Source organism: Triturus cristatus, chromosome 10, assembly GCF_964204655.1.
Source record: "Triturus cristatus chromosome 10, aTriCri1.1, whole genome shotgun sequence".
NCBI classification, from domain to species: domain Eukaryota; kingdom Metazoa; phylum Chordata; class Amphibia; order Caudata; family Salamandridae; genus Triturus; species Triturus cristatus.
The window spans coordinates 856,189,671-856,212,603 of NC_140593.1; the positions used below are offsets into that span (position 1 = coordinate 856,189,671).

Here is a 22,933-nt window from a genome sequence, read left to right on the forward strand (position 1 = left end):
TTTGTTTGTTCTAGGTGTATGCTCTCGGTGAGGTCAATAAAACCATTTCTGCTCTCATGCCTTGCTTTCATGAAGTAGGCCCAACCTTCAGTACACAAGGACGTGCAAACGAATAGCGCAAACTATCGTCACTTCTCTTTTTGAGCTGTCACTGATACCCCTGGAGCACAGTACGTCACGCTGGTGAGGGATAGACAGCTTCCATTATCTCAGCTTTCCTATAAATTGAGAGAGTAAATGCAAACTGTGTGAAAAACAGAAAGCTGCTGTTTCTGCCCGGTCTCGAACCAGGGACCTTTCGCGTGTAAAGCGAACGTGATAACCACTACACTACAGAAACAGACACGCTAGCAGGAATCTTCTTGGCATGTAGTGGGCTGGAATGCACAGACCAAGGGCCAATGACCATGAAGCTCAAAGTTGGACCCTCCTTACCCGATCTCTTTCTTTGGAAGAAAGGAACGAGGACCCCTTTTATTCCAAAAGGCGATTTTAAAACCATACCTGAAACCACACTAGAAAAACACTTTGCATTTAATTTTCCTACACTGATGGTCCACCCCAGAAAAGCAGTTGCAAAGAAGTCCGGCACTGAAATTCTATACGCCAAAAGTGGGAAATAGCGTAGAGGGAAAGGAACTTTCTCACCATACACGGCGTCTTATAGCATTGAAAAGAAGAAATGGCCCTATATAATAAGCAGCCTAAAAATAATTCCACAGCATGGGCTCGTCCGGGATTTGAACCCGGGACCTCTCGCACCCGAAGCGAGAATCATACCCCTAGACCAACGAGCCTGATTCCCCAGTCGGCATTTTAAGCAATTTCTGATGCGTCTTTCAGAAACAAAGCAGGGCTATTTGGCTGCTCTCTCTCTATGTGAACCACAAAAAGTCATGTTTTCTCTCAAGGTGTTGTTTTTTTCACTCTTGCAAGGAAGGGATCAGTCGATATCCTAGCTGCCAGAGAGCAGAAAAAAGGCGCTGATGAGAACTGCAGGCACTTTCTGGCACTTGTACTCCTCTGCAAGTCCTGGACACTTGCCCCATAGACTTCCACCCCAGATGCAAGGGAGGGCCTGCCAATTCTTGCTCCTAAGACAGAGGCATTTGATTCTTGGATTCAAACACGCTCACTCAGCGCTCGATCAGGCTCGATCAGGCGAGATTTATATGAGTGGCTCGCAGGACTGAAACACTAACCTGGGAGCCCCAGGGTGGCTGAATTTCCAGGATGGCCATTTTTGGGCAAGTCACCTCCTTTCCTCCTGCCTCAATCTAGAATTGGCTGCAAATCACAAGATAGAGTTCAATGTCCGTGTGTACTGCCTACTCCCAGATACCTCTCTGTCTTCCTTATGTAAATTAAAATTCGCAAGGGGGGACCAATGACAATCTGCTCCTCCCACATAACCAGGAAGCCCTGTTGAACATGTCTGCCTGTGTTGTTGCAGGGACAGTGCCTTCTCCGCCCAAAAGGTGGCAGGAGAGCCTCACAACAAAGATGGGATCAACTGCTTAATGAGAAACCAGCACGGCAGTTTGTGTGATGGAGTGCAAATTTAACTGAAGGTGTGCCTGAGGTGTCCCTTCCAGGAATACATGGAATTGTGATTGAGGGCCCAGCCTGATCGTTGGTGGATTTCTCGTCATATGTTACAGGTCCGTGCAAAGATTGTGGTGTGTGGGGAATGCACTGCAAAAAACAGGACGATTTAAGGGTGTAAAAGAAACCTGTCAGAAGTGGGATTTGAACCCACGCCTCCATGAGGAGACCAGAAGTCTCAGTTGCACTGAAGATCAAGCTCTCTTGAGTCTGGCGCCTTAGACCACTCGGCCATCCTGACAGCCCTGGGTGTGTACAGATCTGACTCTTCTGACTGCACCTGCCAATGTTTGCACTTACAACGTTCACAGCAATGTCACAAGTGTAAAGACCCCACAATACAACATGGCATGACAAAAAAAAAGCTAGGCACAAGAGCGACCACTGATGGATGCGGATTACTTTGTTTCGTCTTGCAAAAGTAAAGGAAGTTTCCCATGGCTCTCTGGGTTCAAGGACCGCCTCTTCTTAAGCTTGCATTGAGATAATAAGGTTTTAGAGGGTGCACATAAAAGCAGCTCATGCACAGTGTTTCTGCCCGGTCTCGAACCGGGGACCTTTCGCGTGTTAGGCGAACGTGATGACCACTACACTACAGAAACTCACTTGCTGTGTTTTACTGTTAGAGCAAGGTTCCTCTCAAGGGTTCTCTCTACTTCTATTCTGCTGTATCAGCAGCCACTCAGAAAGCGAGGAGCAAGTGTGAAAACTGCAGAGATATCAGCCAACATACTTGCAATTAGACGTATTAAAAATTGACTTATGCAGGCATCGACAGACAAATATCTGATGCCTAAATGTCAGCAAGTACAGCTTGGGAAAGCATCACCTGGGACACACAGAGACTAAGCATGAAGGCAGAAAAAGCATGGTGATCCATGTTTCTTATGAGGTTCAAAATATTTTGTGCAACAATGCGGCGAGTGTAATGAGAAATAGTCAGGCATTGTGAGTTTTGAGTAGGATTCGTATGTATACCTCTGAAAAAGGGCTCGTCAGGGATTTGAACCCGGGACCTCTCGCACCCTAAGCGAGAATCATACCCCTAGACCAACGAGCCGAGGCACACAAGAGTCGCCTTTCGCACCGGCTCCGGGGATTAGTGGCAGCGAGTTAGTGAATGCTTCACCCAAAGCAAGCAACTGCACATGCTGCTCTCTTCTGCAATATGGTTGCTGTCTTTTCCATGGCCGTCATCGAACAAGAAATGAAAATGCCTCTATCCTTCAGACATTTTGTTTGTTCTAGGTGTATGCTCTCGGTGAGGTCAATAAAACCATTTCTGCTCTCATGCCTTGCTTTCATGAAGTAGGCCCAACCTTCAGTACACAAGGACGTGCAAACGAATAGCGCAAACTATCGTCACTTCTCTTTTTGAGCTGTCACTGATACCCCTGGAGCACAGTACGTCACGCTGGTGAGGGATAGACAGCTTCCATTATCTCAGCTTTCCTATAAATTGAGAGAGTAAATGCAAACTGTGTGAAAAACAGAAAGTTGCTGTTTCTGCCCGGTCTCGAACCAGGGACCTTTCGCGTGTAAAGCGAACGTGATAACCACTACACTACAGAAACAGACACGCTAGCAGGAATCTTCTTGGCATGTAGTGGGCTGGAATGCACAGACCAAGGGCCAATGACCATGAAGCTCAAAGTTGGACCCTCCTTACCCGATCTCTTTCTTTGGAAGAAAGGAACGAGGACCCCTTTTATTCCAAAAGGCGATTTTAAAACCATACCTGAAACCACACTAGAAAAACACTTTGCATTTAATTTTCCTACACTGATGGTCCACCCCAGAAAAGCAGTTGCAAAGAAGTCCGGCACTGAAATTCTATACGCCAAAAGTGGGAAATAGCGTAGAGGGAAAGGAACTTTCTCACCATACACGGCGTCTTATAGCATTGAAAAGAAGAAATGGCCCTATATAATAAGCAGCCTAAAAATAATTCCACAGCATGGGCTCGTCCGGGATTTGAACCCGGGACCTCTCGCACCCGAAGCGAGAATCATACCCCTAGACCAACGAGCCTGATTCCCCAGTCGGCATTTTAAGCAATTTCTGATGCGTCTTTCAGAAACAAAGCAGGGCTATTTGGCTGCTCTCTCTCTATGTGAACCACAAAAAGTCATGTTTTCTCTCAAGGTGTTGTTTTTTTCACTCTTGCAAGGAAGGGATCAGTCGATATCCTAGCTGCCAGAGAGCAGAAAAAAGGCGCTGATGAGAACTGCAGGCACTTTCTGGCACTTGTACTCCTCTGCAAGTCCTGGACACTTGCCCCATAGACTTCCACCCCAGATGCAAGGGAGGGCCTGCCAATTCTTGCTCCTAAGACAGAGGCATTTGATTCTTGGATTCAAACACGCTCACTCAGCGCTCGATCAGGCTCGATCAGGCGAGATTTATATGAGTGGCTCGCAGGACTGAAACACTAACCTGGGAGCCCCAGGGTGGCTGAATTTCCAGGATGGCCATTTTTGGGCAAGTCACCTCCTTTCCTCCTGCCTCAATCTAGAATTGGCTGCAAATCACAAGATAGAGTTCAATGTCCGTGTGTACTGCCTACTCCCAGATACCTCTCTGTCTTCCTTATGTAAATTAAAATTCGCAAGGGGGGACCAATGACAATCTGCTCCTCCCACATAACCAGGAAGCCCTGTTGAACATGTCTGCCTGTGTTGTTGCAGGGACAGTGCCTTCTCCGCCCAAAAGGTGGCAGGAGAGCCTCACAACAAAGATGGGATCAACTGCTTAATGAGAAACCAGCACGGCAGTTTGTGTGATGGAGTGCAAATTTAACGGAAGGTGTGCCTGAGGTGTCCCTTCCAGGAATACATGGAATTGTGATTGAGGGCCCAGCCTGATCGTTGGTGGATTTCTCGTCATATGTTACAGGTCCGTGCAAAGATTGTGGTGTGTGGGGAATGCACTGCAAAAAACAGGACGATTTAAGGGTGTAAAAGAAACCTGTCAGAAGTGGGATTTGAACCCACGCCTCCATGAGGAGACCAGAAGTCTCAGTTGCACTGAAGATCAAGCTCTCTTGAGTCTGGCGCCTTAGACCACTCGGCCATCCTGACAGCCCTGGGTGTGTACAGATCTGACTCTTCTGACTGCACCTGCCAATGTTTGCACTTACAACGTTCACAGCAATGTCACAAGTGTAAAGACCCCACAATACAACATGGCATGACAAAAAAAAAGCTAGGCACAAGAGCGACCACTGATGGATGCGGATTACTTTGTTTCGTCTTGCAAAAGTAAAGGAAGTTTCCCATGGCTCTCTGGGTTCAAGGACCGCCTCTTCTTAAGCTTGCATTGAGATAATAAGGTTTTAGAGGGTGCACATAAAAGCAGCTCATGCACAGTGTTTCTGCCCGGTCTCGAACCGGGGACCTTTCGCGTGTTAGGCGAACGTGATGACCACTACACTACAGAAACTCACTTGCTGTGTTTTACTGTTAGAGCAAGGTTCCTCTCAAGGGTTCTCTCTACTTCTATTCTGCTGTATCAGCAGCCACTCAGAAAGCGAGGAGCAAGTGTGAAAACTGCAGAGATATCAGCCAACATACTTGCAATTAGACGTATTAAAAATTGACTTATGCAGGCATCGACAGACAAATATCTGATGCCTAAATGCCAGCAAGTACAGCTTGGGAAAGCATCACCTGGGACACACAGAGACTAAGCATGAAGGCAGAAAAAGCATGGTGATCCATGTTTCTTATGAGGTTCAAAATATTTTGTGCAACAATGCGGCGAGTGTAATGAGAAATAGTCAGGCATTGTGAGTTTTGAGTAGGATTCGTATGTATACCTCTGAAAAAGGGCTCGTCAGGGATTTGAACCCGGGACCTCTCGCACCCCAGGCGAGAATCATACCCCTAGACCAACGAGCCGAGGCACACAAGAGTCGCCTTTCGCACCGGCTCCGGGGATTATTGGCAGCGAGTTAGTGAATGCTTCACCCAAAGCAAGCAACTGCACATGCTGCTCTCTTCTGCAATATGGTTGCTGTCTTTTCCATGGCCGTCATCGAACAAGAAATGAAAATGCCTCTATCCTTCAGACATTTTGTTTGTTCTAGGTGTATGCTCTCGGTGAGGTCAATAAAACCATTTCTGCTCTCATGCCTTGCTTTCATGAAGTAGGCCCAACCTTCAGTACACAAGGACGTGCAAACGAATAGCGCAAACTATCGTCACTTCTCTTTTTGAGCTGTCACTGATACCCCTGGAGCACAGTACGTCACGCTGGTGAGGGATAGACAGCTTCCATTATCTCAGCTTTCCTATAAATTGAGAGAGTAAATGCAAACTGTGTGAAAAACAGAAAGTTGCTGTTTCTGCCCGGTCTCGAACCAGGGACCTTTCGCGTGTAAAGCGAACGTGATAACCACTACACTACAGAAACAGACACGCTTGCAGGAATCTTCTTGGCATGTAGAGGGCTGGAATGCACAGACCAAGGGCCAATGTCCATGAAGCTCAAAGTTGGACCCTCCTTACCCGATCTCTTTCTTTGGAAGAAAGGAACGAGGACCCCTTTTATTCCAAAAGGCGATTTTAAAACCATACCTGAAACCACACTAGAAAAACACTTTGCATTTAATTTTCCTACACTGATGGTCCACCCCAGAAAAGCAGTTGCAAAGAAGTCCGGCACTGAAATTCGATACGCCAAAAGTGGGAAATAGCGTAGAGGGAAAGGAACTTTCTCACCATACACGGCGTCTTATAGCATTGAAAAGAAGAAATGGCCCTATATAATAAGAAGCCTAAAAATAATTCCACAGCATGGGCTCGTCCGGGATTTGAATCCGGGACCTCTCGCACCCGAAGCGAGAATCATACCCCTAGACCAACGAGCCTGATTACCCAGTTGGCATTTTAAGCAATTTCTGATGCGTCTTTCAGAAACAAAGCAGGGCTATTTGGCTGCTCTCTCTCTATGTGAACCACAAAAAGTCATGTTTTCTCTCAAGGTGTTGTTTTTTTCACTCTTGCAAGGAAGGGATCAGTCGATATCCTAGCTGCCAGAGAGCAGAAAAAAGGCGCTGATGAGAACTGTGGCACTTTCTGGCACTTGCACTCCTCTGCAAGTCCTGGACACTTGCCCCATAGACTTCCACCCCAGATGCAAGGGAGGGCCTGCCAATTCTTGCTCCTAAGACAGAGGCATTTGATTCTTGGATTCAAACACGCTCACTCAGCGCTCGATCAGGCTCGATCAGGCGAGATTTATATGAGTGGCTCGCAGGACTGAAACACTAACCTGGGAGCCCCAGGGTGGCTGAATTCCCAGGATGGCCATTTTTGGGCAAGTCACCTCCTTTCCTCCTGCCTCAATCTAGAATTGGCTGCAAATCACAAGATAGAGTTCAATGTCCGTGTGTACTGCCTACTCCCAGATACCTCTCTGTCTTCCTTATGTAAATTAAAATTCGCAAGGGGGGACCAATGACAATCTGCTCCTCCCACATAACCAAGAAGCCCTGTTGAACATGTCTGCCTGTGTTGTTGCAGGGACAGTGCCTTCTCCGCCCAAAAGGTGGCAGGAGAGCCTCACAACAAAGATGGGATCAACTGCTTAATGAGAAACCAGCACGGCAGTTTGTGTGATGGAGTGCAAATTTAACGGAAGGTGTGCCTGAGGTGTCCCTTCCAGGAATACATGGAATTGTGATTGAGGGCCCAGCCTGATCGTTGGTGGATTTCTCGTCATATGTTACAGGTCCGTGCAAAGATTGTGGTGTGTGGGGAATGCACTGCAAAAAACAGGACGATTTAAGGGTGTAAAAGAAACCTGTCAGAAGTGGGATTTGAACCCACGCCTCCATGAGGAGACCAGAAGTCTCAGTTGCACTGAAGATCAAGCTCTCTTGAGTCTGGCGCCTTAGACCACTCAGCCATCCTGACAGCCCTGGGTGTGCACAGATCTGACTCTTCTGACTGCACCTGCCAATGTTTGCACTTACAACGTTCACAGCAATGTCACAAGTGTAAAGACCCCACAATACAACATGGCATGACAAAAAAAAGCTAGGCACAAGAGCGACCACTGATGGATGCGGATTACTTTGTTTCGTCTTGCAAAAGTAAAGGAAGTTTCCCATGGCTCTCTGGGTTCAAGGACCGCCTCTTCTTAAGCTTGCATTGAGATAATAAGGTTTTAGAGGGTGCACATAAAAGCAGCTCATGCACAGTGTTTCTGCCCGGTCTCGAACCGGGGACCTTTCGCGTGTTAGGCGAACGTGATGACCACTACACTACAGAAACTCACTTGCTGTGTTTTACTGTTAGAGCAAGGTTCCTCTCAAGGGTTCTCTCTACTTCTATTCTGCTGTATCAGCAGCCACTCAGAAAGCGAGGAGCAAGTGTGAAAACTGCAGAGATATCAGCCAACATACTTGCAATTAGACGTATTAAAAATTGACTTATGCAGGCATCGACAGACAAATATCTGATGCCTAAATGCCAGCAAGTACAGCTTGGGAAAGCATCACCTGGGACACACAGAGACTAAGCATGAAGGTAGAAAAAGCATGGTGATCCATGTTTCTTATGAGGTTCAAAATATTTTGTGCAACAATGCGGCGAGTGTAATGAGAAATAGTCAGGCATTGTGAGTTTTGAGTAGTTTTCGTATGTATACCTCTGAAAAAGGGCTCGTCAGGGATTTGAACCCGGGACCTCTCGCACCCTAAGCGAGAATCATACCCCTAGACCAACGAGCCGAGGCACACAAGAGTCGCCTTTCGCACCGGCTCCGGGGATTATTGGCAGCGAGTTAGTGAATGCTTCACCCAAAGCAAGCAACTGCACATGCTGCTCTCTTCTGCAATATGGTTGCTGTCTTTTCCATGGCCGTCATCGAACAAGAAATGAAAATGCCTCTATCCTTCAGACATTTTGTTTGTTCTAGGTGTATGCTCTCGGTGAGGTCAATAAAACCATTTCTGCTCTCATGCCTTGCTTTCATGAAGTAGGCCCAACCTTCAGTACACAAGGACGTGCAAACGAATAGCGCAAACTATCGTCACTTCTCTTTTTGAGCTGTCACTGATACCCCTGGAGCACAGTACGTCACGCTGGTGAGGGATAGACAGCTTCCATTATCTCAGCTTTCCTATAAATTGAGAGAGTAAATGCAAACTGTGTGAAAAACAGAAAGTTGCTGTTTCTGCCCGGTCTCGAACCAGGGACCTTTCGCGTGTAAAGCAAACGTGATAACCACTACACTACAGAAACAGACACGCTTGCAGGAATCTTCTTGGCATGTAGAGGGCTGGAATGCACAGACCAAGGGCCAATGTCCATGAAGCTCAAAGTTGGACCCTCCTTACCCGATCTCTTTCTTTGGAAGAAAGGAACGAGGACCCCTTTTATTCCAAAAGGCGATTTTAAAACCATACCTGAAACCACACTAGAAAAACACTTTGCATTTAATTTTCCTACACTGATGGTCCACCCCAGAAAAGCAGTTGCAAAGAAGTCCGGCACTGAAATTCGATACGCCAAAAGTGGGAAATAGCGTAGAGGGAAAGGAACTTTCTCACCATACACGGCGTCTTATAGCATTGAAAAGAAGAAATGGCCCTATATAATAAGAAGCCTAAAAATAATTCCACAGCATGGGCTCGTCCGGGATTTGAATCCGGGACCTCTCGCACCCGAAGCGAGAATCATACCCCTAGACCAACGAGCCTGATTACCCAGTTGGCATTTTAAGCAATTTCTGATGCGTCTTTCAGAAACAAAGCAGGGCTATTTGGCTGCTCTCTCTCTATGTGAACCACAAAAAGTCATGTTTTCTCTCAAGGTGTTGTTTTTTTCACTCTTGCAAGGAAGGGATCAGTCGATATCCTAGCTGCCAGAGAGCAGAAAAAAGGCGCTGATGAGAACTGTGGCACTTTCTGGCACTTGTACTCCTCTGCAAGTCCTGGACACTTGCCCCATAGACTTCCACCCCAGATGCAAGGGAGGGCCTGCCAATTCTTGCTCCTAAGACAGAGGCATTTGATTCTTGGATTCAAACACGCTCACTCAGCGCTCGATCAGGCTCGATCAGGCGAGATTTATATGAGTGGCTCGCAGGACTGAAACACTAACCTGGGAGCCCCAGGGTGGCTGAATTCCCAGGATGGCCATTTTTGGGCAAGTCACCTCCTTTCCTCCTGCCTCAATCTAGAATTGGCTGCAAATCACAAGATAGAGTTCAATGTCCGTGTGTACTGCCTACTCCCAGATACCTCTCTGTCTTCCTTATGTAAATTAAAATTCGCAAGGGGGGACCAATGACAATCTGCTCCTCCCACATAACCAAGAAGCCCTGTTGAACATGTCTGCCTGTGTTGTTGCAGGGACAGTGCCTTCTCCGCCCAAAAGGTGGCAGGAGAGCCTCACAACAAAGATGGGATCAACTGCTTAATGAGAAACCAGCACGGCAGTTTGTGTGATGGAGTGCAAATTTAACGGAAGGTGTGCCTGAGGTGTCCCTTCCAGGAATACATGGAATTGTGATTGAGGGCACAGCCTGATCGTTGGTGGATTTCTCGTCATATGTTACAGGTCCGTGCAAAGATTGTGGTGTGTGGGGAATGCACTGCAAAAAACAGGACGATTTAAGGGTGTAAAAGAAACCTGTCAGAAGTGGGATTTGAACCCACGCCTCCATGAGGAGACCAGAAGTCTCAGTTGCACTGAAGATCAAGCTCTCTTGAGTCTGGCGCCTTAGACCACTCGGCCATCCTGACAGCCCTGGGTGTGCACAGATCTGACTCTTCTGACTGCACCTGCCAATGTTTGCACTTACAACGTTCACAGCAATGTCACAAGTGTAAAGACCCCACAATACAACATGGCATGACAAAAAAAAGCTAGGCACAAGAGCGACCACTGATGGATGCGGATTACTTTGTTTCGTCTTGCAAAAGTAAAGGAAGTTTCCCATGGCTCTCTGGGTTCAAGGACCGCCTCTTCTTAAGCTTGCATTGAGATAATAAGGTTTTAGAGGGTGCACATAAAAGCAGCTCATGCACAGTGTTTCTGCCCGGTCTCGAACCGGGGACCTTTCGCGTGTTAGGCGAACGTGATGACCACTACACTACAGAAACTCACTTGCTGTGTTTTACTGTTAGAGCAAGGTTCCTCTCAAGGGTTCTCTCTACTTCTATTCTGCTGTATCAGCAGCCACTCAGAAAGCGAGGAGCAAGTGTGAAAACTGCAGAGATATCAGCCAACATACTTGCAATTAGACGTATTAAAAATTGACTTATGCAGGCATCGACAGACAAATATCTGATGCCTAAATGCCAGCAAGTACAGCTTGGGAAAGCATCACCTGGGACACACAGAGACTAAGCATGAAGGCAGAAAAAGCATGGTGATCCATGTTTCTTATGAGGTTCAAAATATTTTGTGCAACAATGCGGCGAGTGTAATGAGAAATAGTCAGGCATTGTGAGTTTTGAGTAGGATTCGTATGTATACCTCTGAAAAAGGGCTCGTCAGGGATTTGAACCCGGGACCTCTCGCACCCTAAGCGAGAATCATACCCCTAGACCAACGAGCCGAGGCACACAAGAGTCGCCTTTCGCACCGGCTCCGGGGATTATTGGCAGCGAGTTAGTGAATGCTTCACCCAAAGCAAGCAACTGCACATGCTGCTCTCTTCTGCAATATGGTTGCTGTCTTTTCCATGGCCGTCATCGAACAAGAAATGAAAATGCCTCTATCCTTCAGACATTTTGTTTGTTCTAGGTGTATGCTCTCGGTGAGGTCAATAAAACCATTTCTGCTCTCATGCCTTGCTTTCATGAAGTAGGCCCAACCTTCAGTACACAAGGACGTGCAAACGAATAGCGCAAACTATCGTCACTTCTCTTTTTGAGCTGTCACTGATACCCCTGGAGCACAGTACGTCACGCTGGTGAGGGATAGACAGCTTCCATTATCTCAGCTTTCCTATAAATTGAGAGAGTAAATGCAAACTGTGTGAAAAACAGAAAGTTGCTGTTTCTGCCCGGTCTCGAACCAGGGACCTTTCGCGTGTAAAGCGAACGTGATAACCACTACACTACAGAAACAGACACGCTTGCAGGAATCTTCTTGGCATGTAGTGGGCTGGAATGCACAGACCAAGGGCCAATGTCCATGAAGCTCAAAGTTGGACCCTCCTTACCCGATCTCTTTCTTTGGAAGAAAGGAACGAGGACCCCTTTTATTCCAAAAGGCGATTTTAAAACCATACCTGAAACCACACTAGAAAAACACTTTGCATTTAATTTTCCTACACTGATGGTCCACCCCAGAAAAGCAGTTGCAAAGAAGTCCGGCACTGAAATTCTATACGCCAAAAGTGGGAAATAGCGTAGAGGGAAAGGAACTTTCTCACCATACACGGCGTCTTATAGCATTGAAAAGAAGAAATGGCCCTATATAATAAGAAGCCTAAAAATAATTCCACAGCATGGGCTCGTCCGGGATTTGAATCCGGGACCTCTCGCACCCGAAGCGAGAATCATACCCCTAGACCAACGAGCCTGATTACCCAGTTGGCATTTTAAGCAATTTCTGATGCGTCTTTCAGAAACAAAGCAGGGCTATTTGGCTGCTCTCTCTCTATGTGAACCACAAAAAGTCATGTTTTCTCTCAAGGTGTTGTTTTTTTCACTCTTGCAAGGAAGGGATCAGTCGATATCCTAGCTGCCAGAGAGCAGAAAAAAGGCGCTGATGAGAACTGTGGCACTTTCTGGCACTTGTACTCCTCTGCAAGTCCTGGACACTTGCCCCATAGACTTCCACCCCAGATGCAAGGGAGGGCCTGCCAATTCTTGCTCCTAAGACAGAGGCATTTGATTCTTGGATTCAAACACGCTCACTCAGCGCTCGATCAGGCGAGATTTATATGAGTGGCTCGCAGGACTGAAACACTAACCTGGGAGCCCCAGGGTGGCTGAATTCCCAGGATGGCCATTTTTGGGCAAGTCACCTCCTTTCCTCCTGCCTCAATCTAGAATTGGCTGCAAATCACAAGATAGAGTTCAATGTCCGTGTGTACTGCCTACTCCCAGATACCTCTCTGTCTTCCTTATGTAAATTAAAATTCGCAAGGGGGGACCAATGACAATCTGCTCCTCCCACATAACCAAGAAGCCCTGTTGAACATGTCTGCCTGTGTTGTTGCAGGGACAGTGTCTTCTCCGCCCAAAAGGTGGCAGGAGAGCCTCACAACAAATATGGGATCAACTGCTTAATGAGAAACCAGCACGGCAGTTTGTGTGATGGAGTGCAAATTTAACGGAAGGTGTGCCTGAGGTGTCCCTTCCAGGAATACATGGAATTGTGATTGAGGGCCCAGCCTGATCGTTGGTGGATTTCTCGTCATATGTTACAGGTCCGTGCAAAGATTGTGGTGTGTGGGGAATGCACTGCAAAAAACAGGACGATTTAAGGGTGTAAAAGAAACCTGTCAGAAGTGGGATTTGAACCCACGCCTCCATGAGGAGACCAGAAGTCTCAGTTGCACTGAAGATCAAGCTCTCTTGAGTCTGGCGCCTTAGACCACTCGGCCATCCTGACAGCCCTGGGTGTGCACAGATCTGACTCTTCTGACTGCACCTGCCAATGTTTGCACTTACAACGTTCACAGCAATGTCACAAGTGTAAAGACCCCACAATACAACATGGCATGACAAAAAAAAGCTAGGCACAAGAGCGACCACTGATGGATGCGGATTACTTTGTTTCGTCTTGCAAAAGTAAAGGAAGTTTCCCATGGCTCGCTGGGTTCAAGGACCGCCTCTTCTTAAGCTTGCATTGAGATAATAAGGTTTTAGAGGGTGCACATAAAAGCAGCTCATGCACAGTGTTTCTGCCCGGTCTCGAACCGGGGACCTTTCGCGTGTTAGGCGAACGTGATGACCACTACACTACAGAAACTCACTTGCTGTGTTTTACTGTTAGAGCAAGGTTCCTCTCAAGGGTTCTCTCTACTTCTATTCTGCTGTATCAGCAGCCACTCAGAAAGCGAGGAGCAAGTGTGAAAACTGCAGAGATATCAGCCAACATACTTGCAATTAGACGTATTAAAAATTGACTTATGCAGGCATCGACAGACAAATATCTGATGCCTAAATGCCAGCAAGTACAGCTTGGGAAAGCATCACCTGGGACACACAGAGACTAAGCATGAAGGCAGAAAAAGCATGGTGATCCATGTTTCTTATGAGGTTCAAAATATTTTGTGCAACAATGCGGCGAGTGTAATGAGAAATAGTCAGGCATTGTGAGTTTTGAGTAGGATTCGTATGTATACCTCTGAAAAAGGGCTCGTCAGGGATTTGAACCCGGGACCTCTCGCACCCTAAGCGAGAATCATACCCCTAGACCAACGAGCCGAGGCACACAAGAGTCGCCTTTCGCACCGGCTCCGGGGATTAGTGGCAGCGAGTTAGTGAATGCTTCACCCAAAGCAAGCAACTGCACATGCTGCTCTCTTCTGCAATATGGTTGCTGTCTTTTCCATGGCCGTCATCGAACAAGAAATGAAAATGCCTCTATCCTTCAGACATTTTGTTTGTTCTAGGTGTATGCTCTCGGTGAGGTCAATAAAACCATTTCTGCTCTCATGTCTTGCTTTCATGAAGTAGGCCCAACCTTCAGTACACAAGGACGTGCAAACGAATAGCGCAAACTATCGTCACTTCTCTTTTTGAGCTGTCACTGATACCCCTGGAGCACAGTACGTCACGCTGGTGAGGGATAGACAGCTTCCATTATCTCAGCTTTCCTATAAATTGAGAGAGTAAATGCAAACTGTGTGAAAAACTGAAAGCTGCTGTTTCTGCCCGGTCTCGAACCAGGGACCTTTCGCGTGTAAAGCGAACGTGATCACCACTACACTACAGAAACAGACACGCTAGCAGGAATCTTCTTGGCATGTAGTGGGCTGGAATGCACAGACCAAGGGCCAATGACCATGAAGCTCAAAGTTGGACCCTCCTTACCCGATCTCTTTCTTTGGAAGAAAGGAACGAGGACCCCTTTTATTCCAAAAGGCGATTTTAAAACCATACCTGAAACCACACTAGAAAAACACTTTGCATTTAATTTTCCTACACTGATGGTCCACCCCAGAAAAGCAGTTGCAAAGAAGTCCGGCACTGAAATTCTATACGCCAAAAGTGGGAAATAGCGTAGAGGGAAAGGAACTTTCTCACCATACACGGCGTCTTATAGCATTGAAAAGAAGAAATGGCCCTATATAATAAGCAGCCTAAAAATAATTCCACAGCATGGGCTCGTCCGGGATTTGAACCCGGGACCTCTCGCACCCGAAGCGAGAATCATACCCCTAGACCAACGAGCCTGATTCCCCAGTCGGCATTTTAAGCAATTTCTGATGCGTCTTTCAGAAACAAAGCAGGGCTATTTGGCTGCTCTCTCTCTATGTGAACCACAAAAAGTCATGTTTTCTCTCAAGGTGTTGTTTTTTTCACTCTTGCAAGGAAGGGATCAGTCGATATCCTAGCTGCCAGAGAGCAGAAAAAAGGCGCTGATGAGAACTGCAGGCACTTTCTGGCACTTGTACTCCTCTGCAAGTCCTGGACACTTGCCCCATAGACTTCCACCCCAGATGCAAGGGAGGGCCTGCCAATTCTTGCTCCTAAGACAGAGGCATTTGATTCTTGGATTCAAACACGCTCACTCAGCGCTCGATCAGGCTCGATCAGGCGAGATTTATATGAGTGGCTCGCAGGACTGAAACACTAACCTGGGAGCCCCAGGGTGGCTGAATTTCCAGGATGGCCATTTTTGGGCAAGTCACCTCCTTTCCTCCTGCCTCAATCTAGAATTGGCTGCAAATCACAAGATAGAGTTCAATGTCCGTGTGTACTACCTACTCCCAGATACCTCTCTGTCTTCCTTATGTAAATTAAAATTCGCAAGGGGGGACCAATGACAATCTGCTCCTCCCACATAACCAGGAAGCCCTGTTGAACATGTCTGCCTGTGTTGTTGCAGGGACAGTGCCTTCTCCGCCCAAAAGGTGGCAGGAGAGCCTCACAACAAAGATGGGATCAACTGCTTAATGAGAAACCAGCACGGCAGTTTGTGTGATGGAGTGCAAATTTAACTGAAGGTGTGCCTGAGGTGTCCCTTCCAGGAATACATGGAATTGTGATTGAGGGCCCAGCCTGATCGTTGGTGGATTTCTCGTCATATGTTACAGGTCCGTGCAAAGATTGTGGTGTGTGGGGAATGCACTGCAAAAAACAGGACGATTTAAGGGTGTAAAAGAAACCTGTCAGAAGTGGGATTTGAACCCACGCCTCCATGAGGAGACCAGAAGTCTCAGTTGCACTGAAGATCAAGCTCTCTTGAGTTTGGCACCTTAGACCACTCGGCCATCCTGACAGCCCTGGGTGTGTACAGATCTGACTCTTCTGACTGCACCTGCCAATGTTTGCACTTACAACGTTCACAGCAATGTCACAAGTGTAAAGACCCCACAATACAACATGGCATGACAAAAAAAAAGCTAGGCACAAGAGCGACCACTGATGGATGCGGATTACTTTGTTTCGTCTTGCAAAAGTAAAGGAAGTTTCCCATGGCTCTCTGGGTTCAAGGACCGCCTCTTCTTAAGCTTGCATTGAGATAATAAGGTTTTAGAGGGTGCACATAAAAGCAGCTCATGCACAGTGTTTCTGCCCGGTCTCGAACCGGGGACCTTTCGCGTGTTAGGCGAACGTGATGACCACTACACTACAGAAACTCACTTGCTGTGTTTTACTGTTAGAGCAAGGTTCCTCTCAAGGGTTCTCTCTACTTCTATTCTGCTGTATCAGCAGCCACTCAGAAAGCGAGGAGCAAGTGTGAAAACTGCAGAGATATCAGCCAACATACTTGCAATTAGACGTATTAAAAATTGACTTATGCAGGCATCGACAGACAAATATCTGATGCCTAAATGCCAGCAAGTACAGCTTGGGAAAGCATCACCTGGGACACACAGAGACTAAGCATGAAGGCAGAAAAAGCATGGTGATCCATGTTTCTTATGAGGTTCAAAATATTTTGTGCAACAATGCGGCGAGTGTAATGAGAAATAGTCAGGCATTGTGAGTTTTGAGTAGGATTCGTATGTATACCTCTGAAAAAGGGCTCGTCAGGGATTTGAACCCGGGACCTCTCGCACCCTAAGCGAGAATCATACCCCTAGACCAACGAGCCGAGGCACACAAGAGTCGCCTTTCGCACCGGCTCCGGGGATTATTGGCAGCGAGTTAGTGAATGCTTCACCCAAAGCAAGCAACTGCACATGCTGCTCTCTTCTGCAATATGGTTGCTGTCTTTTCCATGGCCGTCGTCGAACAAGAAATGAAAATGCCTCTATCCTTCAGACATTTTGTTTGTTCTAGGTGTATGCTCTCGGTGAGGTCAATAAAACCATTTCTGCTCTCATGCCTTGCTTTCATGAAGTAGGCCCAACCTTCAGTACACAAGGATGTGCAAACGAATAGCGCAAACTATCGTCACTTCTCTTTTTGAGCTGTCACTGATACCCCTGGAGCACAGTACGTCACGCTGGTGAGGGATAGACAGCTTCCATTATCTCAGCTTTCCTATAAATTGAGAGAGTAAATGCAAACTGTGTGAAAAACAGAAAGTTGCTGTTTCTGCCCGGTCTCGAACCAGGGACCTTTCGCGTGTAAAGCGAACGTGATAACCACTACACTACAGAAACAGACACGCTTGCAGGAATCTTCTTGGCATGTAGAGGGCTGGAATGCACAGACCAAGGGCCAATGTCCATGAAGCTCAAAGTTGGACCCTCCTTACCCGATCTCTTTCTTTGGAAGAAAGGAACGAGGACCCCTTTTATTCCAAAAGGCGATTTTAAAACCATACCTGAAACCACACTAGATAAACACTTTGCATTTAATTTTCCTACACTGATGGTCCACCCCAGAAAAGCAGTTGCAAAGAAGTCCGGCACTGAAATTCGATACGCCAAAAGTGGGAAATAGCGTAGAGGGAAAGGAACTTTCTCACCATACACGGCGTCTTATAGCATTGAAAAGAAGAAATGGCCCTATATAATAAGAAGCCTAAAAATAATTCCACAGCATGGGCTCGTCCGGGATTTGAATCCGGGACCTCTCGCACCCGAAGCGAGAATCATACCCCTAGACCAACGAGCCTGATTACCCAGTTGGCATTTTAAGCAATTTCTGATGCGTCTTTCAGAAACAAAGCAGGGCTATTTGGCTGCTCTCTCTCTATGTGAACCACAAAAAGTCATGTTTTCTCTCAAGGTGTTGTTTTTTTTACTCTTGCAAGGAAGGGATCAGTCGATATCCTAGCTGCCAGAGAGCAGAAAAAAGGCGCTGATGAGAACTGTGGCACTTTCTGGCACTTGTACTCCTCTGCAAGTCCTGGACACTTGCCCCATAGACTTCCACCCCAGATGCAAGGGAGGGCCTGCCAATTCTTGCTCCTAAGACAGAGGCATTTGATTCTTGGATTCAAACACGCTCACTCAGCGCTCGATCAGGCTCGATCAGGCTCGATTTATATGAGTGGCTCGCAGGACTGAAACACTAACCTGGGAGCCCCAGGGTGGCTGAATTCCCAGGATGGCCATTTTTGGGCAAGTCACCTCCTTTCCTCCTGCCTCAATCTAGAATTGGCTGCAAATCACAAGATAGAGTTCAATGTCCGTGTGTACTGCCTACTCCCAGATACCTCTCTGTCTTCCTTATGTAAATTAAAATTCGCAAGGGGGGACCAATGACAATCTGCTCCTCCCACATAACCAAGAAGCCCTGTTGAACATGTCTGCCTGTGTTGTTGCAGGGACAGTGCCTTCTCCGCCCAAAAGGTGGCAGGAGAGCCTCACAACAAAGATGGGATCAACTGCTTAATGAGAAACCAGCACGGCAGTTTGTGTGATGGAGTGCAAATTTAACGGAAGGTGTGCCTGAGGTGTCCCTTCCAGGAATACATGGAATTGTGATTGAGGGCCCAGCCTGATCGTTGGTGGATTTCTCGTCATATGTTACAGGTCCGTGCAAAGATTGTGGTGTGTGGGGAATGCACTGCAAAAAACAGGACGATTTAAGGGTGTAAAAGAAACCTGTCAGAAGTGGGATTTGAACCCACGCCTCCATGAGGAGACCAGAAGTCTCAGTTGCACTGAAGATCAAGCTCTCTTGAGTCTGGCGCCTTAGACCATTCGGCCATCCTGACAGCCCTGGGTGTGCACAGATCTGACTCTTCTGACTGCACCTGCCAATGTTTGCACTTACAACGTTCACAGCAATGTCACAAGTGTAAAGACCCCACAATACAACATGGCATGACAAAAAAAAGCTAGGCACAAGAGCGACCACTGATGGATGCGGATTACTTTGTTTCGTCTTGCAAAAGTAAAGGAAGTTTCCCATGGCTCTCTGGGTTCAAGGACCGCCTCTTCTTAAGCTTGCATTGAGATAATAAGGTTTTAGAGGGTGCACATAAAAGCAGCTCATGCACAGTGTTTCTGCCCGGTCTCGAACCGGGGACCTTTCGCGTGTTAGGCGAACGTGATGACCACTACACTACAGAAACTCACTTGCTGTGTTTTACTGTTAGAGCAAGGTTCCTCTCAAGGGTTCTCTCTACTTCTATTCTGCTGTATCAGCAGCCACTCAGAAAGCGAGGAGCAAGTGTGAAAACTGCAGAGATATCAGCCAACATACTTGCAATTAGACGTATTAAAAATTGACTTATGCAGGCATCGACAGACAAATATCTGATGCCTAAATGCCAGCAAGTACAGCTTGGGAAAGCATCACCTGGGACACACAGAGACTAAGCATGAAGGCAGAAAAAGCATGGTGATCCATGTTTCTTATGAGGTTCAAAATATTTTGTGCAACAATGCGGCGAGTGTAATGAGAAATAGTCAGGCATTGTGAGTTTTGAGTAGGATTCGTATGTATACCTCTGAAAAAGGGCTCGTCAGGGATTTGAACCCGGGACCTCTCGCACCCTAAGCGAGAATCATACCCCTAGACCAACGAGCCGAGGCACACAAGAGTCGCCTTTCGCACCGGCTCCGGGGATTAGTGGCAGCGAGTTAGTGAATGCTTCACCCAAAGCAAACAACTGCACATGCTGCTCTCTTCAGCAATATGGTTGCTGTCTTTTCCATGGCCGTCATCGAACAAGAAATGAAAATGCCTCTATCCTTCAGACATTTTGTTTGTTCTAGGTGTATGCTCTCGGTGAGGTCAATAAAACCATTTCTGCTCTCATGCCTTGCTTTCATGAAGTAGGCCCAACCTTCAGTACACAAGGACGTGCAAACGAATAGCGCAAACTATCGTCACTTCTCTTTTTGAGCTGTCACTGATACCCCTGGAGCACAGTACGTCACGCTGGTGAGGGATAGACAGCTTCCATTATCTCAGCTTTCCTATAAATTGAGAGAGTAAATGCAAACTGTGTGAAAAACAGAAAGCTGCTGTTTCTGCCCGGTCTCGAACCAGGGACCTTTCGCGTGTAAAGCGAACGTGATAACCACTACACTACAGAAACAGACACGCTAGCAGGAATCTTCTTGGCATGTAGTGGGCTGGAATGCACAGACCAAGGGCCAATGACCATGAAGCTCAAAGTTGGACCCTCCTTACCCGATCTCTTTCTTTGGAAGAAAGGAACGAGGACCCCTTTTATTCCAAAAGGCAATTTTAAAACCATACCTGAAACCACACTAGAAAAACACTTTGCATTTAATTTTCCTACACTGATGGTCCACCCCAGAAAAGCAGTTGCAAAGAAGTCCGGCACTGAAATTCTATACGCCAAAAGTGGGAAATAGCGTAGAGGGAAAGGAACTTTCTCACCATACACGGCGTCTTATAGCATTGAAAAGAAGAAATGGCCCTATATAATAAGCAGCCTAAAAATAATTCCACAGCATGGGCTCGTCCGGGATTTGAACCCGGGACCTCTCGCACCCGAAGCGAGAATCATACCCCTAGACCAACGAGCCTGATTCCCCAGTCGGCATTTTAAGCAATTTCTGATGCGTCTTTCAGAAACAAAGCAGGGCTATTTGGCTGCTCTCTCTCTATGTGAACCACAAAAAGTCATGTTTTCTCTCAAGGTGTTGTTTTTTTCACTCTTGCAAGGAAGGGATCAGTCGATATCCTAGCTGCCAGAGAGCAGAAAAAAGGCGCTGATGAGAACTGCAGGCACTTTCTGGCACTTGTACTCCTCTGCAAGTCCTGGACACTTGCCCCATAGACTTCCACCCCAGATGCAAGGGAGGGCCTGCCAATTCTTGCTCCTAAGACAGAGGCATTTGATTCTTGGATTCAAACACGCTCACTCAGCGCTCGATCAGGCTCGATCAGGCGAGATTTATATGAGTGGCTCGCAGGACTGAAACACTAACCTGGGAGCCCCAGGGTGGCTGAATTTCCAGGATGGCCATTTTTGGGCAAGTCACCTCCTTTCCTCCTGCCTCAATCTAGAATTGGCTGCAAATCACAAGATAGAGTTCAATGTCCGTGTGTACTGCCTACTCCCAGATACCTCTCTGTCTTCCTTATGTAAATTAAAATTCGCAAGGGGGGACCAATGACAATCTGCTCCTCCCACATAACCAGGAAGCCCTGTTGAACATGTCTGCCTGTGTTGTTGCAGGGACAGTGCCTTCTCCGCCCAAAAGGTGGCAGGAGAGCCTCACAACAAAGATGGGATCAACTGCTTAATGAGAAACCAGCACGGCAGTTTGTGTGATGGAGTGCAAATTTAACTGAAGGTGTGCCTGAGGTGTCCCTTCCAGGAATACATGGAATTGTGATTGAGGGCCCAGCCTGATCGTTGGTGGATTTCTCGTCATATGTTACAGGTCCGTGCAAAGATTGTGGTGTGTGGGGAATGCACTGCAAAAAACAGGACGATTTAAGGGTGTAAAAGAAACCTGTCAGAAGTGGGATTTGAACCCACGCCTCCATGAGGAGACCAGAAGTCTCAGTTGCACTGAAGATCAAGCTCTCTTGAGTCTGGCGCCTTAGACCACTCGGCCATCCTGACAGCCCTGGGTGTGTACAGATCTGACTCTTCTGACTGCACCTGCCAATGTTTGCACTTACAACGTTCACAGCAATGTCACAAGTGTAAAGACCCCACAATACAACATGGCATGACAAAAAAAAAGCTAGGCACAAGAGCGACCACTGATGGATGCGGATTACTTTGTTTCGTCTTGCAAAAGTAAAGGAAGTTTCCCATGGCTCTCTGGGTTCAAGGACCGCCTCTTCTTAAGCTTGCATTGAGATAATAAGGTTTTAGAGGGTGCACATAAAAGCAGCTCATTCACAGTGTTTCTGCCCGGTCTCGAACCGGGGACCTTTCGCGTGTTAGGCGAACGTGATGACCACTACACTACAGAAACTCACTTGCTGTGTTTTACTGTTAGAGCAAGGTTCCTCTCAAGGGTTCTCTCTACTTCTATTCTGCTGTATCAGCAGCCACTCAGGAAGCGAGGAGCAAGTGTGAAAACTGCAGAGATATCAGCCAACATACTTGCAATTAGACGTATTAAAAAATGACTTATGCAGGCATCGACAGACAAATATCTGATGCCTAAATGCCAGCAAGTACAGCTTGGGAAAGCATCACCTGGGACACACAGAGACTAAGCATGAAGGCAGAAAAAGCATGGTGATCCATGTTTCTTATGAGGTTCAAAATATTTTGTGCAACAATGCGGCGAGTGTAATGAGAAATAGTCAGGCATTGTGAGTTTTGAGTAGGATTCGTATGTATACCTCTGAAAAAGGGCTCGTCAGGGATTTGAACCCGGGACCTCTCGCACCCTAAGCGAGAATCATACCCCTAGACCAACGAGCCGAGGCACACAAGAGTCGCCTTTCGCACCGGCTCCGGGGATTATTGGCAGCGAGTTAGTGAATGCTTCACCCAAAGCAATCAACTGCACATGCTGCTCTCTTCTGCAATATGGTTGCTGTCTTTTCCATGGCCGTCATCGAACAAGAAATGAAAATGCCTCTATCCTTCAGACATTTTGTTTGTTCTAGGTGTATGCTCTCGGTGAGGTCAATAAAACCATTTCTGCTCTCATGCCTTGCTTTCATGAAGTAGGCCCAACCTTCAGTACACAAGGACGTGCAAACGAATAGCGCAAACTATCGTCACTTCTCTTTTTGAGCTGTCACTGATACCCCTGGAGCACAGTACGTCACGCTGGTGAGGGATAGACAGCTTCCATTATCTCAGCTTTCCTATAAATTGAGAGAGTAAAT

General features: G+C 47.0%; 26 non-coding genes across 26 annotated transcripts; all 26 read right to left on the bottom strand.

Moving 5' to 3' along the window:
- Window positions 1–267: 267 nt before the first annotated feature.
- On the bottom strand, window positions 268–340 carry TRNAV-UAC (transfer RNA valine (anticodon UAC)). The gene has a single exon. It is a non-coding gene; the product is annotated as a tRNA-Val (tRNA).
- Window positions 341–725: 385 nt separating this feature from the next.
- TRNAP-CGG (transfer RNA proline (anticodon CGG)) lies at window positions 726–797 on the bottom strand. The gene has a single exon. It is a non-coding gene; the product is annotated as a tRNA-Pro (tRNA).
- Window positions 798–1,734: 937 nt separating this feature from the next.
- TRNAL-CAA (transfer RNA leucine (anticodon CAA)) lies at window positions 1,735–1,846 on the bottom strand. The gene is made up of 2 exons: window positions 1,809–1,846; window positions 1,735–1,780 (listed from the first exon to the last, which is right to left on the bottom strand). It is a non-coding gene; the product is annotated as a tRNA-Leu (tRNA).
- Window positions 1,847–2,134: 288 nt separating this feature from the next.
- Window positions 2,135–2,207, bottom strand: TRNAV-AAC (transfer RNA valine (anticodon AAC)). The gene has a single exon. It is a non-coding gene; the product is annotated as a tRNA-Val (tRNA).
- Window positions 2,208–3,106: 899 nt separating this feature from the next.
- Window positions 3,107–3,179, bottom strand: TRNAV-UAC (transfer RNA valine (anticodon UAC)). Its single transcript has one exon. It is a non-coding gene; the product is annotated as a tRNA-Val (tRNA).
- A 385-nt stretch (window positions 3,180–3,564) lies between these two features.
- Window positions 3,565–3,636, bottom strand: TRNAP-CGG (transfer RNA proline (anticodon CGG)). The gene has a single exon. It is a non-coding gene; the product is annotated as a tRNA-Pro (tRNA).
- A 937-nt stretch (window positions 3,637–4,573) lies between these two features.
- Window positions 4,574–4,685, bottom strand: TRNAL-CAA (transfer RNA leucine (anticodon CAA)). Its single transcript has 2 exons — window positions 4,648–4,685; window positions 4,574–4,619 (listed from the first exon to the last, which is right to left on the bottom strand). It is a non-coding gene; the product is annotated as a tRNA-Leu (tRNA).
- A 288-nt stretch (window positions 4,686–4,973) lies between these two features.
- Window positions 4,974–5,046, bottom strand: TRNAV-AAC (transfer RNA valine (anticodon AAC)). Its single transcript has one exon. It is a non-coding gene; the product is annotated as a tRNA-Val (tRNA).
- Window positions 5,047–5,432: 386 nt separating this feature from the next.
- TRNAP-GGG (transfer RNA proline (anticodon GGG)) lies at window positions 5,433–5,504 on the bottom strand. Its single transcript has one exon. It is a non-coding gene; the product is annotated as a tRNA-Pro (tRNA).
- A 441-nt stretch (window positions 5,505–5,945) lies between these two features.
- On the bottom strand, window positions 5,946–6,018 carry TRNAV-UAC (transfer RNA valine (anticodon UAC)). The gene has a single exon. It is a non-coding gene; the product is annotated as a tRNA-Val (tRNA).
- Window positions 6,019–7,810: 1,792 nt separating this feature from the next.
- Window positions 7,811–7,883, bottom strand: TRNAV-AAC (transfer RNA valine (anticodon AAC)). The gene has a single exon. It is a non-coding gene; the product is annotated as a tRNA-Val (tRNA).
- An 899-nt stretch (window positions 7,884–8,782) lies between these two features.
- On the bottom strand, window positions 8,783–8,855 carry TRNAV-UAC (transfer RNA valine (anticodon UAC)). The gene has a single exon. It is a non-coding gene; the product is annotated as a tRNA-Val (tRNA).
- Window positions 8,856–10,248: 1,393 nt separating this feature from the next.
- Window positions 10,249–10,360, bottom strand: TRNAL-CAA (transfer RNA leucine (anticodon CAA)). Its single transcript has 2 exons — window positions 10,323–10,360; window positions 10,249–10,294 (listed from the first exon to the last, which is right to left on the bottom strand). It is a non-coding gene; the product is annotated as a tRNA-Leu (tRNA).
- Window positions 10,361–10,647: 287 nt separating this feature from the next.
- On the bottom strand, window positions 10,648–10,720 carry TRNAV-AAC (transfer RNA valine (anticodon AAC)). Its single transcript has one exon. It is a non-coding gene; the product is annotated as a tRNA-Val (tRNA).
- An 899-nt stretch (window positions 10,721–11,619) lies between these two features.
- Window positions 11,620–11,692, bottom strand: TRNAV-UAC (transfer RNA valine (anticodon UAC)). The gene has a single exon. It is a non-coding gene; the product is annotated as a tRNA-Val (tRNA).
- Window positions 11,693–13,075: 1,383 nt separating this feature from the next.
- Window positions 13,076–13,187, bottom strand: TRNAL-CAA (transfer RNA leucine (anticodon CAA)). The gene is made up of 2 exons: window positions 13,150–13,187; window positions 13,076–13,121 (listed from the first exon to the last, which is right to left on the bottom strand). It is a non-coding gene; the product is annotated as a tRNA-Leu (tRNA).
- Window positions 13,188–13,474: 287 nt separating this feature from the next.
- TRNAV-AAC (transfer RNA valine (anticodon AAC)) lies at window positions 13,475–13,547 on the bottom strand. The gene has a single exon. It is a non-coding gene; the product is annotated as a tRNA-Val (tRNA).
- Window positions 13,548–14,446: 899 nt separating this feature from the next.
- TRNAV-UAC (transfer RNA valine (anticodon UAC)) lies at window positions 14,447–14,519 on the bottom strand. Its single transcript has one exon. It is a non-coding gene; the product is annotated as a tRNA-Val (tRNA).
- A 385-nt stretch (window positions 14,520–14,904) lies between these two features.
- TRNAP-CGG (transfer RNA proline (anticodon CGG)) lies at window positions 14,905–14,976 on the bottom strand. The gene has a single exon. It is a non-coding gene; the product is annotated as a tRNA-Pro (tRNA).
- A 1,337-nt stretch (window positions 14,977–16,313) lies between these two features.
- TRNAV-AAC (transfer RNA valine (anticodon AAC)) lies at window positions 16,314–16,386 on the bottom strand. Its single transcript has one exon. It is a non-coding gene; the product is annotated as a tRNA-Val (tRNA).
- An 899-nt stretch (window positions 16,387–17,285) lies between these two features.
- Window positions 17,286–17,358, bottom strand: TRNAV-UAC (transfer RNA valine (anticodon UAC)). Its single transcript has one exon. It is a non-coding gene; the product is annotated as a tRNA-Val (tRNA).
- Window positions 17,359–19,150: 1,792 nt separating this feature from the next.
- On the bottom strand, window positions 19,151–19,223 carry TRNAV-AAC (transfer RNA valine (anticodon AAC)). Its single transcript has one exon. It is a non-coding gene; the product is annotated as a tRNA-Val (tRNA).
- An 899-nt stretch (window positions 19,224–20,122) lies between these two features.
- On the bottom strand, window positions 20,123–20,195 carry TRNAV-UAC (transfer RNA valine (anticodon UAC)). The gene has a single exon. It is a non-coding gene; the product is annotated as a tRNA-Val (tRNA).
- Window positions 20,196–20,580: 385 nt separating this feature from the next.
- Window positions 20,581–20,652, bottom strand: TRNAP-CGG (transfer RNA proline (anticodon CGG)). Its single transcript has one exon. It is a non-coding gene; the product is annotated as a tRNA-Pro (tRNA).
- Window positions 20,653–21,589: 937 nt separating this feature from the next.
- TRNAL-CAA (transfer RNA leucine (anticodon CAA)) lies at window positions 21,590–21,701 on the bottom strand. Its single transcript has 2 exons — window positions 21,664–21,701; window positions 21,590–21,635 (listed from the first exon to the last, which is right to left on the bottom strand). It is a non-coding gene; the product is annotated as a tRNA-Leu (tRNA).
- A 288-nt stretch (window positions 21,702–21,989) lies between these two features.
- TRNAV-AAC (transfer RNA valine (anticodon AAC)) lies at window positions 21,990–22,062 on the bottom strand. The gene has a single exon. It is a non-coding gene; the product is annotated as a tRNA-Val (tRNA).
- Between the last annotated feature and the right edge of the window lie 871 nt (window positions 22,063–22,933).